Source organism: Choloepus didactylus, chromosome 3 (genome assembly GCF_015220235.1).
Source record: "Choloepus didactylus isolate mChoDid1 chromosome 3, mChoDid1.pri, whole genome shotgun sequence".
NCBI classification, from domain to species: Eukaryota; Metazoa; Chordata; class Mammalia; order Pilosa; family Megalonychidae; genus Choloepus; species Choloepus didactylus.
This window is the reverse complement of record NC_051309.1, coordinates 77,605,855-77,623,011: the sequence shown is the minus strand read 5'-3', so window position 1 is coordinate 77,623,011 and position 17,157 is coordinate 77,605,855.

The window sequence follows — 17,157 nt, the reverse complement described above, 5'->3', positions numbered from 1 at the left end:
TAGGAAGCAAAACATAGACTGTCTCTCTCACCTGCTAATTGTTGGATTGGCTCTGCTCAGCTCTGTGCCCCCTCTCCTCCCAAAGAGAGGGCTCCCCAGTCCTCTCCCAAACCAGGTCCCCACAGTGGCCTGCCTCAGGTTGAGGGTTAGGCACTGTACACTGCAGCAAGGTCTCTGTGTATAGATTGCACCTGTCTGTTGGTTCCAGGCTCCCTCATGGGAGCTCCCAGCTGTGGGACTGAGAAGGATTATCTCCCCAGCTGGTTGTGGAGATGGGAGTGTGGGAATGCAGAGCTCCTCTCTCTTCCATTCTGGCCAGCACATAACTGCCAGCCTGGAGGTGGTCACAATTCAATAAACTCACCCCATCCCTTCAGTCATAATTTCTCTGCTTTTTCATCCAGTTCCCCCATATATATTGTAGAGGTCCTTCTCTGGCTGCTCATGCCCTGGAACCACTGTCCTGGTCATTTTCTGCCTTTTCTCTAGTTATTTCATGAGGGAAAAGTTTCTTCTCCCTCTTCTATTCCACTGTCTTCCTGGAGGTCCTCCTTGGCCTTTTATTTTATATCTGAGAATGTCTCAATCCCACCCTCATTTTGAAAGAAAGTCTCACTAGATATAAAATTCTTGGCTGTCAGTTGTTTTCTGTCAGCACTTTAAGTAGTTCAACCCACTGCCTTCTTGCTTCCATGGTTTCTGATGAGATATTGGCATTCAATCTTTGTATAGAACACATTGTTTTCCTCTTGTAGTGTTTAGAGCTCTCTCCTCGTTCTTTGCATTTGACAGTGAAATCAATATATGATGGGGTGTATTTTTCTTCATGTTTATCCTGTTTTGTTTTCTCTTATCTTCTTGGATGTGCATATTCATGCCTTTTGCTGGGAAGTTCTCTGTCATTATTTATTTGACTATTCCTCTGCCCCTTTCTCTCTTGTTCCTCCTTCTGAAATTCCCATAATGTGTATATTGGTGCACTTGATATTGTCCCAGAACTTTCTTAGGCCATTTTCATTTTTAATATCTCTTTCTTTGTGCTTCTCAGACTGCATAACTTTAAGTGTCTTGTCTTCAAGTTCAATGATTCTTTCTGCAACTTTTAATCTCCTCTTGAAGCTCTCGTGGGCACTGTTCATTTCAGTTACTGTGGTCTTCAACTCTAGTAGTTTTGTTTGGTTCTTTTTAAAAATTTCTTCCTCTTTACTTAGACTCTCACATTGCTCATTCATTGTTTTCCTGATATTCTTTAGTTATTTCTTGGTATTTTCCTTCCTCTCCTTGAGCATTTTTAAGATCAATTTTTAAAAGACTGTGGTATGTCCACATTCTTGTCTTCTTTGTTGATTTTTCCTTATTTTTATCCTCTTTCTTTGGATGGTCCATCATTTCCTGTTTGTTTATCTTGTAGTCTTTTCTTTCCTACTACACATTTTATTCTTTAAAATATTAACTCTGGGATTTATTCCCTGAGATGTCTGTTTCTTAGTTTTGTAACAGCTGATGATATTTCAGAGATTTCCTTGAGCTTCAGCCCTCCTATCTGGAAGGACTGCCCAAGAGAAATGCAGTGTGTAGGATTTTCCCTGTCTTTCTGGAACTCTGTCTTGTCTTGGGCTTTTGTTTATTAGTTATTTTGAAGGTCCCCTACTTATAGGAGTTTGGTTGTCCCCTCTATTTTCCAGAAGACATACCTCCCTCACCCAGGTGTTTGAAGCCAGCAGGATTTTGTCCCAAACTGTCTGCCTCTATAGATTTTTACATTCCTTCATTGTCTCAATCAATCTGATTTTTCATGGAGGGCAAATTCTGGAGGAGGGACATCCCAGATAGGACTTCTCCAAGTCAGTCTATCACAGCCAAAACAGGGGACCAAGGATCCATGAAAGAGATGCAGCCTGGCTCCAAAGTGCCCTGGGAAAGGGAGCAAGAAGGGAGCCAAAAGTTCACCAAGGGCTCCCCAAAGCTAGGATTTCCTGCCCTTCCCAAAAAATGCAGCCCTTCAGCTAATTCTGCCCTGCAGTCCTGAGGAAGCTGTGCATCTTTAAATTTCTGTTGCCTCCACTCCTGCCTGGGAAGGGTTGATACAATGGCTGCTGAAGCCTTTGTCCAAGGCAGTTTTGAAACAATGGTTGCCACTGCCTTTGTCCAGGTAAGTTGAAACAATAGCTGCTCCCAGAGCTGGTCCCCCAGTGATTTGAATTTGCTAATCAAAAGCTGTGATCCATGACTTCTCGGGGAAGAGGATTTTAATCTCCATTTCTGACACCAGCATGCTAACCAGGAACTGGACTCCACAGTTTGCTGCTGTGAGAGTGGAGGATGGGCACTGGTAGCTGCTGTGCAGAGACAGCAATTTACTGTTCTTTACTTTAATTTACCAGCTTCCTCATTCTGCTCTTCCCTGAATGCTGTACAGTGTTCTGTAATTGTATTGAGATGAGGCTGAAGAGGTTGGTGGCAAAAGGAGAGTAGAAGCTGAATGTGGAGGACATAAAGGACAAATCTCATAGTTTGAAGCTGGAACTGGCTGTTTCAAAGTCAGAAAAATCTTAGTCACCAGCACAAATCTGGTTTTCTTTTTCTTTTTTTTTTTTTTTTTTTTTTGAATGTTGATGCTGCAATCAACTTTTATTGAATTTGGAGGAAAACTGAATATTCTGATTGCCACTTTCATGCTCTGAGTCATATGCCACAATTGGAATGCTGCTGCTCGTCTCTTTATAACTCTTCTTCTTTTCTTTCCCTTAGAAAGGTCAGGATGATGTCATTTTGCTTGTATTCAAAAGCTTTCTTGTGTTCCTACCATGTGTAGGGCTATAAAGAACAAGCTAGGACCCATTAGTATAGAAGGGGATACGGTTTAAAATTGTTACAAGTTTGGCAAATAATAATTATACAGGAAACATAAACAATATCATGCATCCCACATCTACTCCAGCCCTACGCTAAGGTAGCCCTCATAATAGATTGGTGTGTAACCTTTTAAACCTTTCCCCAAGACGAAATGCATATAAAGCTAGATACAAATATAGAAAGCTGTTGCCTCAATTTTAAAAGGGATTTTACTTCACATACTACTCTTCAACTTGCATTTTTTATTTACTAATACATCTCAGTATTTCAGTTTTAGAAATATAAAGATTTAATACATTCTTTTTAATAGCTACATACTCTTCCACAGTATAACTTGTCAAAATTTAATCAACAACTGTACTACTGATGGACATTCAGATTGTTCTTGGGTGCGTTTTTTTGCCACCATAAAAATATTATGATAAATGCACATGCTTATGAACCCTTCTAAAGTTTTTCAATGGGAGAGATCCGAAAAAGTTGGTTGAATGAGTCAAAGTGTGTGTATATCATTAGATTCTGCTAGATTCTTTTCAAAAAGTTGTGGCAAATTATGATGGTGCTGTTTGCCATGTTCCCAGTAGAATAAGATTTCCCTTTTCTTCTTAATTGTTGCCAGTCTTATGGGTTGGTAAGAGCTGTGAAGCTCAGTTACTTCCAATCAGTTGAAATCAATGCACTGAAAACAATCAAATCATAGTAGAAAAAGTAGGCTTTGCAGTTGTACAAACGACTGTACAAAAGGTAACTTCACAGATTGTGCTAGTTTCTGATGTAAACTCATGGTGCACAGAGGCTCCCATTCCTTGTGCTCTCCATTTCTATAATACATCAATGAATTGCACATTACTCCATGCTCTGCTTTATGGCAATTTGACTCTGTTTTGAGGATCTGTCTGTACTGTTGTGTCACTGGAATGATTTCACTCCTAATTGTACTGAGGGTCTGTCTGTACAGTTACTTGTGTCATTGTAATGATTTCACTCCTAACTGTTACTTTGTTATCAAACATATGAATCCATTCATAAAGATCTACAAAAAAGATTTCCTTAAGAATCCTTACCAGAGATGGGGTACATGTCAGAACTGAACTAGCAGCAAGGGTCAGGGGGAGGTGGAGGGGACAAGGAAAGAAGTAGTGGATGTGGGGTAGTTTTCCTTCCTGTGATGCACTTTTGGTGTCTTAGGATTCCTACTACTTTTGAGCAATACATGGAAGGGATTATTTATTTATTTGTTTATTTTCTGAGAAGGATAGAAGTTCTAGGGCATGGGGACTATGGTAGTTTGAAGCCATATGTAACAGGAAAGATCAGTTTCTTTTAATCTATTCTTACACCTATTGTAGGTAGTACTTTTTGATTAGGTTATTTCAGTTGAGGCCTGCCACAGGGTGGGTCTTCATCTTCTTTTTGGAGTCCTCTATAAAAGATAAAACACATAGAGAAATACACAGATAAAAAGCCCCATAGAGAGCAAAGAGAGAAATACCCAGAGAAGCTAAGAGAGCCAGAGAAGCTGAGAGAGAGGGCACAGAAAACAGAGAGGGAGCCACTGAAGCCAGAAGCTGAAGCAACTAAACCTGGGAAAGAAGGGCCAGCAGACGTCACCATGTGCCTTGCTATCTAACAGAAGAGCCCAAGCTCTCCAGTAGCCAGTCTTCACAGAAGGTATCTTCCTGCTGATGCCTTAATTTGGACATTTTTCATGGCCTCAGAACTGTAAACTTGTAAGTTAGTAAAATCCCCACTGTAAAAGCAACCCATTTCTGGTATATTGCATTTTGCCAGCGTTAACAAACTAAAACATTGCCCATGAAACCTATTACTTTTAATGCTAGATAATTTAGCATAATGCTAAAGATGCTTCTCTGGAAGGGAAATAGATAACTGAGAACAAGTATTCATCCTTGTGGAAACACAGATTTACAAATTAATTTTCCAAATTTCTTGGAAATTAATTGTGCTTCCTCTTTAAATCTTTGTCAATGTTGTTCCTTCTCAGTGTCTGCTGTTACCTTCGATCTCCAAGTGGTTCTTTCAGAAATAAGGGGATGCTTCTTTAAAGCCTGCACATATTTTTGCTGCTTAATCTTATAGCCAACAAAACTTTCAAAACCAAGGGGGGGGTGGGGCAGAAACCTCACTTATTTTTATCTGCTTTAAGGCACTTTGTGTAATGTGAGATCATGCCCTTGCAAATTACCAACTGTGCAATGTTTGCATTCTGAGATTTCTACTACTGCAGCCAAATCATTTGCCCACCTGTTGATTTTTTTTTTATTGAGAAGTTGTAGGTTTACCATAGTAGTTTGAAGCTTAATAGACCCCAGAAAATCATGTACCTAAAGCTAATCCATACCTATGGGTGTAAACCTATTGTGGGTGGGACCCTTTGATTAGGTTATTTCAGTTGAGGTGTGCCCCAGGTGGGTCTTGACCCTCTTATTGGAGTCCCTTATAAACAGGATGATTACAGAGAGAAAGATACAGAAACAGAAAGGAAGCCACTGAAGCCAGAAGCTGGAAGCAATGAAACCCGGAAGAGAAGGGAGAGACTACCAAATGTGCCATGTGCTTTGCGATGTGATAGAGGAGTCCAGGATTGCCGGCAGCCTGTCTTCAGAAAGAAGGTTTTGTCTTGATGATGCCTTGATTTGGACATTTTCATGGCCTCAGAACTGTAAGCTTGTAAACTAAGAAATTCCCATTGTTAAAAGCCAGCCCATTTCTGGTATAATGCATTTAGCAGCCTTAGCAGACTAAAACATTTACAAACGAATCATGCATAAATACAGAATTTGCATATGCCATCCTATTATTAACACCTTGTATTTGTGTGGAACATTTGTTACAATTCATGAAAGAACATTTTATAATTGTATTATTAATATAGACCATCCTTTATCATAGAGTTCATTATTTATGTTGTACAGTCCTATGTTTTTTTTAATTTATCCTGACAACATATATTAAACCTAAAATTTCCCCCTTTAACCACATTCACCTATATAATTCAGTGTGTTAATTACATTCACAATGTTGTGCTCCCTAGGGGCTGGGAGTTGGCAGACTGGGGGAGGGGTAGGAGCAGGTAAGTGATGAGATTTCCCTGTGGGATGGAGGTGAGATTGGCCAGCAAGGTTCTTCTGTGGATGCTGCTTTCAGTCAATTTTCACTGCATGCTATTCCTGACAGCTAAATGTCTAACCGCACATCACTGTAGAATAATTCATCTTTGAACTACTGAAAATAAATATATGTGATGGGATATGAGAGTGGGTGATTTGGGGGTCATATTCCATTAGTAACTACACAATATTAGTTGTCAGTATTTCCAGGATTCTTTAGAAATGGGTCTTCACATGCATTGTAGACGTCAGTGAGGGATCCCTGTACCACCCACTCACCAACACACATTTCTGTTTTTGCTTCATTCTGGATCACTAGTTTCCACAATAAACCCACTGTGCCAAGAATTTCCTGAATTTTAGAATTCTCTCACAATCTGGGGGATTATAGAAAGAGGTTAAAAACAAATTACTGCCTTCCTTTAAGCATACTTGTATTTCCTTCTATCGCTCCTTTTTTCTCCCTCCATCCCAAGAATATCCCGGGGGACTCCACATTTTCTCTCTTGGGATTGCCAAGTATTTTGCCTTCTTCTGAATCCTTGGTAGCAGTGAATGCCCAGGTTTGGGGTGGAAAGAGTGGTAATTCACAGTTACGACCCTCTTCAAGCTTACCAAGGTATCCAGTAAGCCAGTGGCACCTAAACCTGCTGATTTAATACCTTCAAAAGATATTGAGAACCTCAAAAGGCTTTTCTTTGTGGGAGTAAGATCTATCGATATTTGCCATACTAGAAGTTAAAACTGAAATATTTTAAAAAGATTGTTTCTTTTAAAAAATAATAAATGCTTTACATGTTAACATAAGTATTTTATGAAAACTGATTATAATTTTCCAAACAAAAAATTGCTTAAAAGAATGGCATTGGTTTTCTTTTCTTTCTTTCTTTCTTTTTTTGTTGCAAATTTCTTTAATATCCAGCTTAATAGAAGACAGCTGGACTGAGAAAGCCATTTCAGTATTCTGATAGATTGTTTTGATTAAACTATATGAAGAAAATTTAACCTTGCAGAGATATGTAGTTGGAAAAGAGGAGTATATTTTCAGAGGAGTAGCTTTTTCAGATAATCTTGGGCATTATTCTTTGATACTACATCAAAACAAGTGTGGTAATTTCTTAAAGATTATTTACAACATAGAATCTGAAACCACCCCAATAAACATCCTGTATTCTGTTACATTAAAATGCATTGGTCTATTTTGCTTTTTGAATGGACCTTTCATTCATACATTGGTTATTTTGAAAATATTGTTTCCTTGTGTCATGCAGGTCTTTTAAATACAGTTGTTAATATCACCACCAATCTCATGAAAAAACTCTCTCAATGGTGGGAACATGTCAAGATTCTGGTGTTTTACACCAGTTTTCTAAAATTTTTATTTCCATTTGAAAGCTTAAATGTTATCATTGGAAAAAGATACTGTCAATTATTTTCCCTGAAGTGGCACATGTAGTTCATTCATTTTGAATAAAATGTTTGCCAAATACCCAAGGATGAATAACTATAATTTGTCAGTCAGTGATTCTTTTAATCATATTTTTTATTGTGGAGTAGCATATACATAGAAGTGATAACTTTCCAAGTGCACTTTAACAAGTAGAGAGCAAATTTCAAAGAATGTTAGGAGTTAGAGTTCCACAATTTCAGTTATTTCCTTACTGTCAAATATACCATGTATGCAAAAAGATAATAACTTTCAAAGTATGATTTAATAAGTGGTTATATAGGAAATTTACAAAAATGTTATGAGTTACAGTACTATAGTTTCAGTTATTTCCTTATGAAATGTAACATATATACAAAAAGGTAATAACTTTCAAATTACAATTTAACAAGTAGCTATAGAACAAATTTCAAAGGATGCTATGGGTTACAATTTCACCATTCAATTCTTCCCTTCTAGATATTCTAATACCTTAGCCACTATGTAGAATAAAATTATATAGAGATTCAATATTCATAATCCTTTGTTAAATTCCATCTTGTCTGTTGCTACCCCTTCCTCTAGTTTAATCACTTTCCTGATCTCCAGGGATGTCTAGGCAGTGACAACACTAACTTGTTCATGTTGAAAAGGGGTGTCAACATTATGGGAAAAGGGGACACATCTTGTTGATGTTCTTGAAGAGGCTATTGTCTCTGGGTTTTGAAATTTAGCTGGCATAGGAGTTCTCTGGAGGATTTAAGTTTCTGATGAATAAACTAATGAGTGAAATTTTTATAGAGTCTCAGATAGGGATCCTGGTATTGTTTAGGGTTTTCAGGAGTTCTGTTGACTTGTGCTTATCATGCTGTGGGCATTTGGCCTATCTAGGTGAAGCTTGCGTAGGAGTAACCTCCAGGACAGCCTCTTGACTCTATTTGAATTCTCTTAGCCACTGAAACCTTATTTTATTACCTTTCTTTTCCCTCTTTTGTTCAAAAGGCATTCTCAACCCCTTGAAGGCAGGGTCAGGCTCATTCCCAGAATCTGTGCCCCACATTGCCAGGGAGACTCATTCATCTGGGGGTTCCTGTCTCACATCAGGGGAAGGGTGATGAATTTATTTGCAGAGTTAGGCTTAGAGAGAGAAAGTTCACATTTGAGCAACAAATGAGGTTCTCTGGAGGTGACTCGTAGGCATAATTATAGGTGCGCTTAGACTCCCGTTTACAACTCTAAGTTTCACAAGAGCAAGCCTCAAGATTGAGGGCTTGACTTAGAAGGTAGTGGGTTCCTAAGTTCACACAGCATATGTTATGTCCATGATGATACATCCATATCTCATATTATCATCACTTAATTGTACAATCCTCATCACTCTCCATTTTACACAATTCTCATGACCCAAAACACCTTGTAGCTCTTTTCAGCCCTTAATTATTTGTCCCTAGTATTTCTGTGGTACTAGTAAGGTTCCTTCAAGCAAATGGTGTTCCATGAGAAAGAGACTAATTTATCTTGTAACTTAAGCAGTGATACAGGTGCTTTTCCCCTGAGAAAACCTTTGTGCCTCCATATGCAACAATAATGCTTTATGCATACTTAATTATTTATTTCTACAGAATTTCACAAAGTTGTATATCTGACAGTCAAGATTTAATAAAATCAGAAAGTTTTACTGATTCATCAAGGACATTCTTAAAAGTAACTGGCTTTTTATTTCCTGCAAGGAATCAATGGCTACATCTACAGGTTGGTGCTAGTGCTTTGAGTCTTGCTAAGGTGCCAGAAGTCTTATCCTCCATTGTTTTGCATCATCAGTGCACATAATGCAGTGAAAAAGACAATGACTTTTTAGTGTCAAATAGTTAGTAAAATATTTTTGGCCTCATGGATCCCCTGAAAGTGTTTCAGCTACCCCCAAGGATGCAGCCAAATTTGAGAATCACTCTTCTAGGTCAGTACTTCTCAAATTTTAAGGCACACACAAACTGCCTTATTCTAATCCAGTGGTGCTGAGTTGAGACCTGACAGTTGCATTTTGAGCAAGTTCCCAGGGGAAGATGATGCACCTTGAGACCTGTGCTGTCTAATACAGTAGCTACTAGCTACAGATGACTTCTTCAATTTCAATTTAAAATAATTAGTATTAAATAAACCTAATTGTTCAGTTCCTTGGTTGCATTGCCACGTTCTGACTGCTCAAAGCCATCTGATTCTAGGGGCTACCATATTGGACAGGGCAACTATAGGACATTTCCATCATTGCAAAATGTCTGTTAGACAATGCTGCTCTAGATAGCTTTAGGGAGTTAATAATGAAAGGGTCATTTAACTGAATTCATTTAAATATTAATAAGAAGCTATCCTTCAAAACATATTTGGGTGTAACAGATAACAACACTGTTTTCCTGATCAGTGCAACCAAAGGCAGACAATTCAAACTCAAGAGATTCAAGTTGCCCAACTAATTTCTTGTATATCTCCCCAGTGCCATGTCTTTATGATCTCTGTAAACTGATATTGTCAAGAACTGATACTGGAAAAAAAATGGTGCATGATATTCCATTTTTGTGGGAGAAATAATTCTATTTAAAAGATAAAATGATTTGAGTACCTGATATCAAAAGAGAAAAATCCCTTACTCACTGTGAATGGTTTTCCTTTCCAAATCATGGTCCTCCATATATGTACTCAGTGAAAAAAGCTCCACTGGGGAGAATGATAGGCTAGCCCTCAAAGGTTAACAGGCAGGATAGTGTTTCTCCTGGGCATGCTTCGGTGCAGAGAGCATGCTGAGAGGCATTTCACTTGTATGGATCTTGCTCTGATGAGAGCTGGCCAAACTCCACATTACCCACCTGGCTCATGGAAACATTTCAAGGTAGGCTTTCCAAAAGCATTCCTAGCCTGCAAAGCTTACAAACTAAGACGAGCCTAATTGGAGTGAAGAATAAGAATATAAGGTAGCAAAAATAAAAAATGGAAAGAGGAGGAGGCCAGTCTAGATTGTACTGTGGACTCTTCTTTAGGGTATTGTCTCATTTTCATCCATAAGTAGAATTTAATGTATACTTGTAAACAATGAGTTGCGATGTAGCATGTCTGAACCACAGCTTGTTATTTGGGGCTATAACATCTCACTAGCAAAGCAAAAAAGAGTTTTTGTCATGTATTCTAATATTAAATATGGGCATAGTGCTGGATGTTTCAGGAGAAGTGAAAAATTCCTACCTGTTTTTGGCCTCTCTTCATGTACCTAATACACTTCCATAAAATTCTTCAGTGAGAACAGAGGACAAAGAAAGACTGTTTCATCAATTTCAGCCACTGGTTGTCAGTGCCCAGAAGCACAAGATTAGCAGCTCTTGTAATTTCATCCTCCAGGATCAGTGCAGATGTTGTTCTTGTCAGTTCAGTTCTCATTTGGGTAGATGTGTCTTGGCTTTGAAACTTTTCAGACATCCGTAAAATACCCCCATGAGGAACAGACTGATGGACTCCATTGGAATCTACAAATAAGAAACACATTTTCCCATTGCCGCCTTAACTGTTACCAAGTAGTTTCAGAGAGTCCGAAACTGGTGCCACCATTCTCTTAGTCTCCCACTTCCCATATTCACAATGTCAGAGCCAACTCTTGGCACTTTGCTCTGCCTAGAACCTGGTAGTCAGGTCTCAGTGATCACTGACACCCTTTAACGCCAGAACGCATGAAGACCAATTACTGTGGAAGGCCAGGCTTGGCGCCATTATCATTTTTTGCTTAGTTGAAACATTTAAAAATAGGGACATTTTACATAAAAAGCAGGATTTCCTTTTGCCCTTCTGGCAGGAAGTAAGTTGGAGCAGATCTGGGCTAACATTTTCATGAGACAACTTTCTGCTGGAATTGAGTGCACAGTAGCAGGCTGTCTTAGGCAGACGTGGCTTCCTCAGTTCACCACAGTCCCCACCTGGGCCACTTGCCTCATTTACTCTACCTGCCCAGATCCCACAGTTGCTTATGTGATTTCTGCTTTAGAGCACCCATCAATCTCTCATCAGTCTTATTGTCTAATACACCTGTGGGCATCAGAATGATAGATGATCAGCAGGGCTGTGGTAAGAAATACCAGCTGGTGAGAACAGGAAACTGGTGGCCAAGTTCTCCTTTGCAACTTCTCCATTTACTGAGTATCTCCTATCTGCCAGGCCATTGGGTTAGGTGCTAGCAGATAGTGGGCCTTCTATAATTATTTGTCAAATGAAAGAAAAAATAAACCGTTATTTTATGGAATTTTCACAGCAACCAATTCTACTAATGTGTATTAAGACCAGAAAGGCATAATATTAAACATAATGGAGTAAACTCCGAAGGCAAGCAGAAAAGCTTTTTAGAATCTTCTACCTATTTTTAGTTCCCCTGCTAGGGATTTCATTGTCATCTTAAAGGCAGAGTGTTCACTTATCTGCATAGAGACTTTTCTTTTTTTCCTTCATTTAGTTTAGCTTTTTTACCTTAAACTTTAACATGCTTAAAAACTGCTCTGTGAGATTGAGTACATAAAGCCATGGATTTTCAGACTTTATAGGTGCTTAAAGGAGTTGTCAACAGCAATTATCTCCATAAGCAAAATTTGTCTTACAAACTGATTTTTGCACCACCCTTGGATAAGGTTCAACTTCTCTATATTTATGAAAGATTTTAGGTGTTGGCATTATATCAAAATCATATTTTGAAAGCAGTAGAAAGTCTTATGATATGTGAAATTTTAATCCTGAGAAATTTGGAATGGGACTGTTGGGCCCCCTCCTTTTTTCTTCAAAAATTTAAATTACTTGGTACAATTATTAGATAAATGGGTTACTGTCTTCCAGCTAAAACCTACAAGGACACAAGTGCACAAGGGGTTACTCTATTCTTACAATGTGGTTTAACATTTTTCAACTAGGAACAAATATCACAAATTGTTCTTAGAAAAAACAGTTCATCCTCAGCTATGGAAAAACAAAGATGACAGACATTACAAAAGTGGAAGTGACAATTCTAAAATATTCCTACAATAAGAGCAATTTGTTCAAGTACTTAAGAGTGTAGTTTACAATTAATTCAATCTTCAAAGATGAAGTGCTACTGAAATGTGAAGTTCTCCAGGGGACACTACTAAAGTCAATTTTAGGACAATATAGTTGGTTGGTAGCAGAAGCTCTTAAAAATTATCTAGAAGAGAAGTCCTTCCTTCCGGTAGATTTCAGCCAAGTACTTGTCTAGTGCTCATTCCAACTCATTTCTGAGTGATGGCCATGTGTGGCGGGCTGAAGCTAAATTGGTTCTACATGTAGCAGCACTTAGAGTTCATCTTCAGGTATAGCTGTTACAGGGAACTATCAATGGGCATGCAAGGAGGACTTCACATTTAGACTTTTGCTATTATCTTTTAAAGACATTGCACATCAGTTAAATGAAAATGACAGAAGAAGCTGTGTGCCACACCGCCTACAACTATGCCTTTTACTAGACAACACTGGCCTAAAGTGTGTGATATATTAACCTTTTCTCTTGAAACATAGCTTGTGAATAGTATAATTATATTGCATTGCATTTTTCTTTATTAAATATGTTAGCAGTTTACCATAAGCACTTGAAATATCTCACAGTTTTTGAAACTTATCTTGGTATTTCTCTAGTTTTAAACACCAGGTACCTCAAAAAGTAGAAGTGGCCTGATCCCCTCTGTACCCCTGTAAGTCCTGCCTGCAATCTAAAGCATGTGAAGTTATTTTTCATCAACAATTTAAAATATTAGTGCATGAGGTAAAATGAGATAAGTTAGTCACAAATTAATTACAGTCCAATCCTTGCCAGAAGCTCTCTCAAGAGGCAGCCTAATTGACATGTTGACTCTCTCTTCTACCAGGTTCTCTAGCTTATCCCTAAATTGCCTGAGTAACAGTGTTGTTCCATGTTATGTCATCCAGGCTGTTTTGTTTGGGCTCCTGCAGAATTGTCTCCACTGTGTCAAAATTTCCTTTTGGCTCTCAGCTTTTGTAGAATGCCAGAGACTCATAGATTCATAATATATATATAATTTATTCCACTTCCTTCATTTTATAAATGAAGAAACTGAGGCCCAGAAAAGTGAAATGACTTGCTCAAAAATCTCAAAAACAGGAAGCAGCATACTAGAAACACATCTCCTTTTTCTTTTACATGGCAACGTGGTGGAAGTGTCTCTCTTCCATGTGTACCCTTCTTTCTCCCTGTGCTTTATCTATAGCTTCAGGTTTTGATCACCTTGAGTAAGCAGTGAGGGGTTGAGAACATTTATGCTGCCTAGGAAGGTCTTTAAGATGATCCACACACTCATGCTCTTCCTTTGCCAACAGCACTGCTTCCAAAAGGGATCCATACTCCATACATTGAGAAGAGTCCATCCTGAGCCCAATACTATGCAATCTGTTCTTTTACATTTGACTCTGAAATTAACTAAAATTACAAAGAGCTTCAAATTTAATAGTACCATTGCCTGCATAATGAAATCATTCTAATATAAGCAGTAATATCTGATTATATGGCTTCAAAGCTATTCTACAGCACCAGCTTTGGGGCCTTGCATAAGTTATTTAACTTCTCTATGATTCAGTTTCCTTGTCCATAAAGTGAGTATAATAATAGTACCTATCAGATAGGGTTGATGAGAGGAATAAATGAATTATTACATGCAAAGAACTTGGAATAGCGCCTGGTGTCTACATAGTATTGATATCTTCATAGTCTAATCCATGTTTTCTTACTGACAGTTATGCATAATTAGAATTTTGGAACACGTATCACAAGTAGAAGAGTATTTCTGTATATTATACTTATGTCACTGTACCATTATTATGGATACTATATAAACCATAAAAAATAGGAATTAAAATTGATGACATAAAAAAATTAAATCTTTTTGGATGCCAAGACACTGTCATGTATATCCCACTGGAAACTTTGTATACCGCTTGTCTAATTCTCATGTCCTATATTGTATGCTATTGTTTCTTTCAACTTCTTTTCCCAGTCTACTTTCAACCACAAAATGAGCAAAGGACAAGCTTCTTTCCATCTCTCAAAGCAATCATCCATATGCCAACTTTGCTAACTTTAATCAAATGCTGTGGCTTAAAGTGCTGATAAGCTTACAACATATATCTTTAGTAATTAAGGATTTTCCCCCCATCTGGCACCATCTGTGGTGATTAGTCATAGGCTGTAACAAATTACATTGTGTGCTCAGTGGCTTTTTTATTCCTTAAATCTGAAGCTATAATAGCTATTTCAATGTCTGTTTTTTTTTACAATGTTTTGTTTGTTGATGGAAATGCATTAAAAACATCTCCGTCTTTTCATATTGCTTAGCTTGTCAGTAGAGGATTTTGCATATGGTCCTGGTTACCATAGCGAATGAGACATTCCACTGAGATCTTGGAAGTTCCATGTGTCACAGTCCCAGATGGGCTGCAGATGATGTTTAAAATGAAGATTACCTTTGGGTAGCTTTATACCAAGGCATAGTAAACACAACTCAGTAAGATCATTCATGTTCCAGGGTTGATTTTCCAGGATTTAAATTTATTTTCACTTTGGAAGGGGAAAAAGTGCTCATCTAGTTAACACATGAATGTAACAATGCAATAAATATGCATGGACATTGGAGTTGGAAAGTTTATTTCACAACTTGTTTCAGCCACAATTATGAAGTGATTTTTAAGTATAAATTAGGAAAGTTCTAGGATTATCCTAGAGTTCACCTATGTAATTTTATAAACAATATTCTGCCACATAATGGAATGTTTTAAAGATAAAAAAAATCAATCTTTTATATTTATTTAGCAAAGGACTCATTCAATTGTGCTATTTTAAATGTTCTTTGAGAAGTGCTCTGGGGGGTTACAAAGAATGTAGAAGACATAATACACAACTTCAAGTTAAGTGAAAGTACTTAGAAGTACAAGTAACAGAAACTCACTTATATATAAGTACACATAGTGATGATTATCTAAGGGTAAAAGCTAGAAAGGTGGTTGACTCAAGGATAAGTTGGGAATAGTTACTGGAGCCAATTCTTGGAACCAGTTGCAATTAGACTAGAAAGACTTTATTATTGAGGAGGATTTTTAATAAGTGTCTTTAAGTTTTGTAGAAGAGGAAACACTTCCCCACCATCAGGGAGCTGGGGGTTAATAGAACCTATAAGGAACAGGTGTGGGGAGGGTGGTAGGCTAAGGGCTATTTGGACCAAGTCTTAAATATGAGGGGGCTTCAACTGTTGGCCATTATTCAGTGTCAAACTTGCACAGGAAAGCAGTGCTAGGCTCCATCACAAATGTTGATATTACCTGGAACTATATTCTCCATTTTGTTGTCTAGGAGCCATATTACCAACGCTTATGGAGGTTGTTTCTAGGGTGCTCGTAACCAATCATAAATGGTGAGTCACTTTTGCTGGAGAGGAACAACGTAAGGCTTCAAAGTCACACTTCAAGGATAGTGTGTGAATGTTATAATTGTTCTTATTCATAGCGATTGGTCCTTCCTTAAAGGCACAGTAAGATTTTATCTTTGAGTGACCAGCCATATTATACTTATCTATTCAAGAAAAATTGTCAAAATAATGTTGAAACAGCAATCCTGTAATGACTTTTAAAGGGATAGATTTCTTAATTATCGGATTATATTTATTTGTAGCATGCTCCATAAAAATTTAAATTTTTTATGTATTATAAATTTAAAATGTATTTTATAGGTTTTTATTTATGTTTTTATTACTTTTAAACATTATTCACATACAGTAAAAGCATTTTGTGCCCACATTTTATTCATTTGCAAATGGAAATGTAATTATCTTTTCTTTATTTCTCCTTTTTTCCCCTTCCCTTCTTCCCTTCCTCCCTCTCTTTCTTTCTCTCTTTCTTACTTCCTCTCTGTAATAATATCTTGATGTCTATTTATAAACTTTTAATATCTGAACAATTTCATTTGCCATTTAATACAAAATTACCACACATTTTAATCTCACATTAAATTGAATTTCCTGACTTAAGCTCTTATTTAGGAAATTAATTTAGTGGAAAAGTATGCAAATATAAGTAATCAGGTTCAAAACTTTCATTCTGCTGATTATATACAAGTCCTCTGATTTGTTATTTTTCCTGTATTCTTGTATTTATTAAGTTGAATCCTATGGAAATGCTGTTATTCAATCCTTTTGACCTACAAAAATAGCGATTTTATTATTCAGCCCATCCAATCCTAAAGAAACTCCATTGATATCTAGGGTTCCTTGAGAACCCAAATGCTGTTTAGCCAGGCCTTCTGCAGCAATTCAGGCAGTCTGCTGTTCTTGGTGACTCAAATAAAAAACAAGTCAATCCTGTGGAGTGACCAGAAGGATGCTTTCAGTAGTATCATAAAAAAGACAGCTTGGTGAAAAAAGGGAAGGTTTATTGGTAAATGTTAATACTATAATGAAGGAATTCTAATTTTAAAGACAATTCTTTGAGAGAATAGAATTACAAAGATATCATAATTCTGGGAAATATAATTTCAATGTTGAAGATTAGGAAGACAAGAAGATGATGAAACAAAGGAAGAGAGGCTGCTTTACAAGTTGTGATAGGAAAAAGACTAGGTCATGTCCCTGTACTGCAGGGGAAAAATTAGAATTGATATCAAATAAGAGAATCAGCAGTAATTTGGTGAAAGTAGGAATAGACACAAAT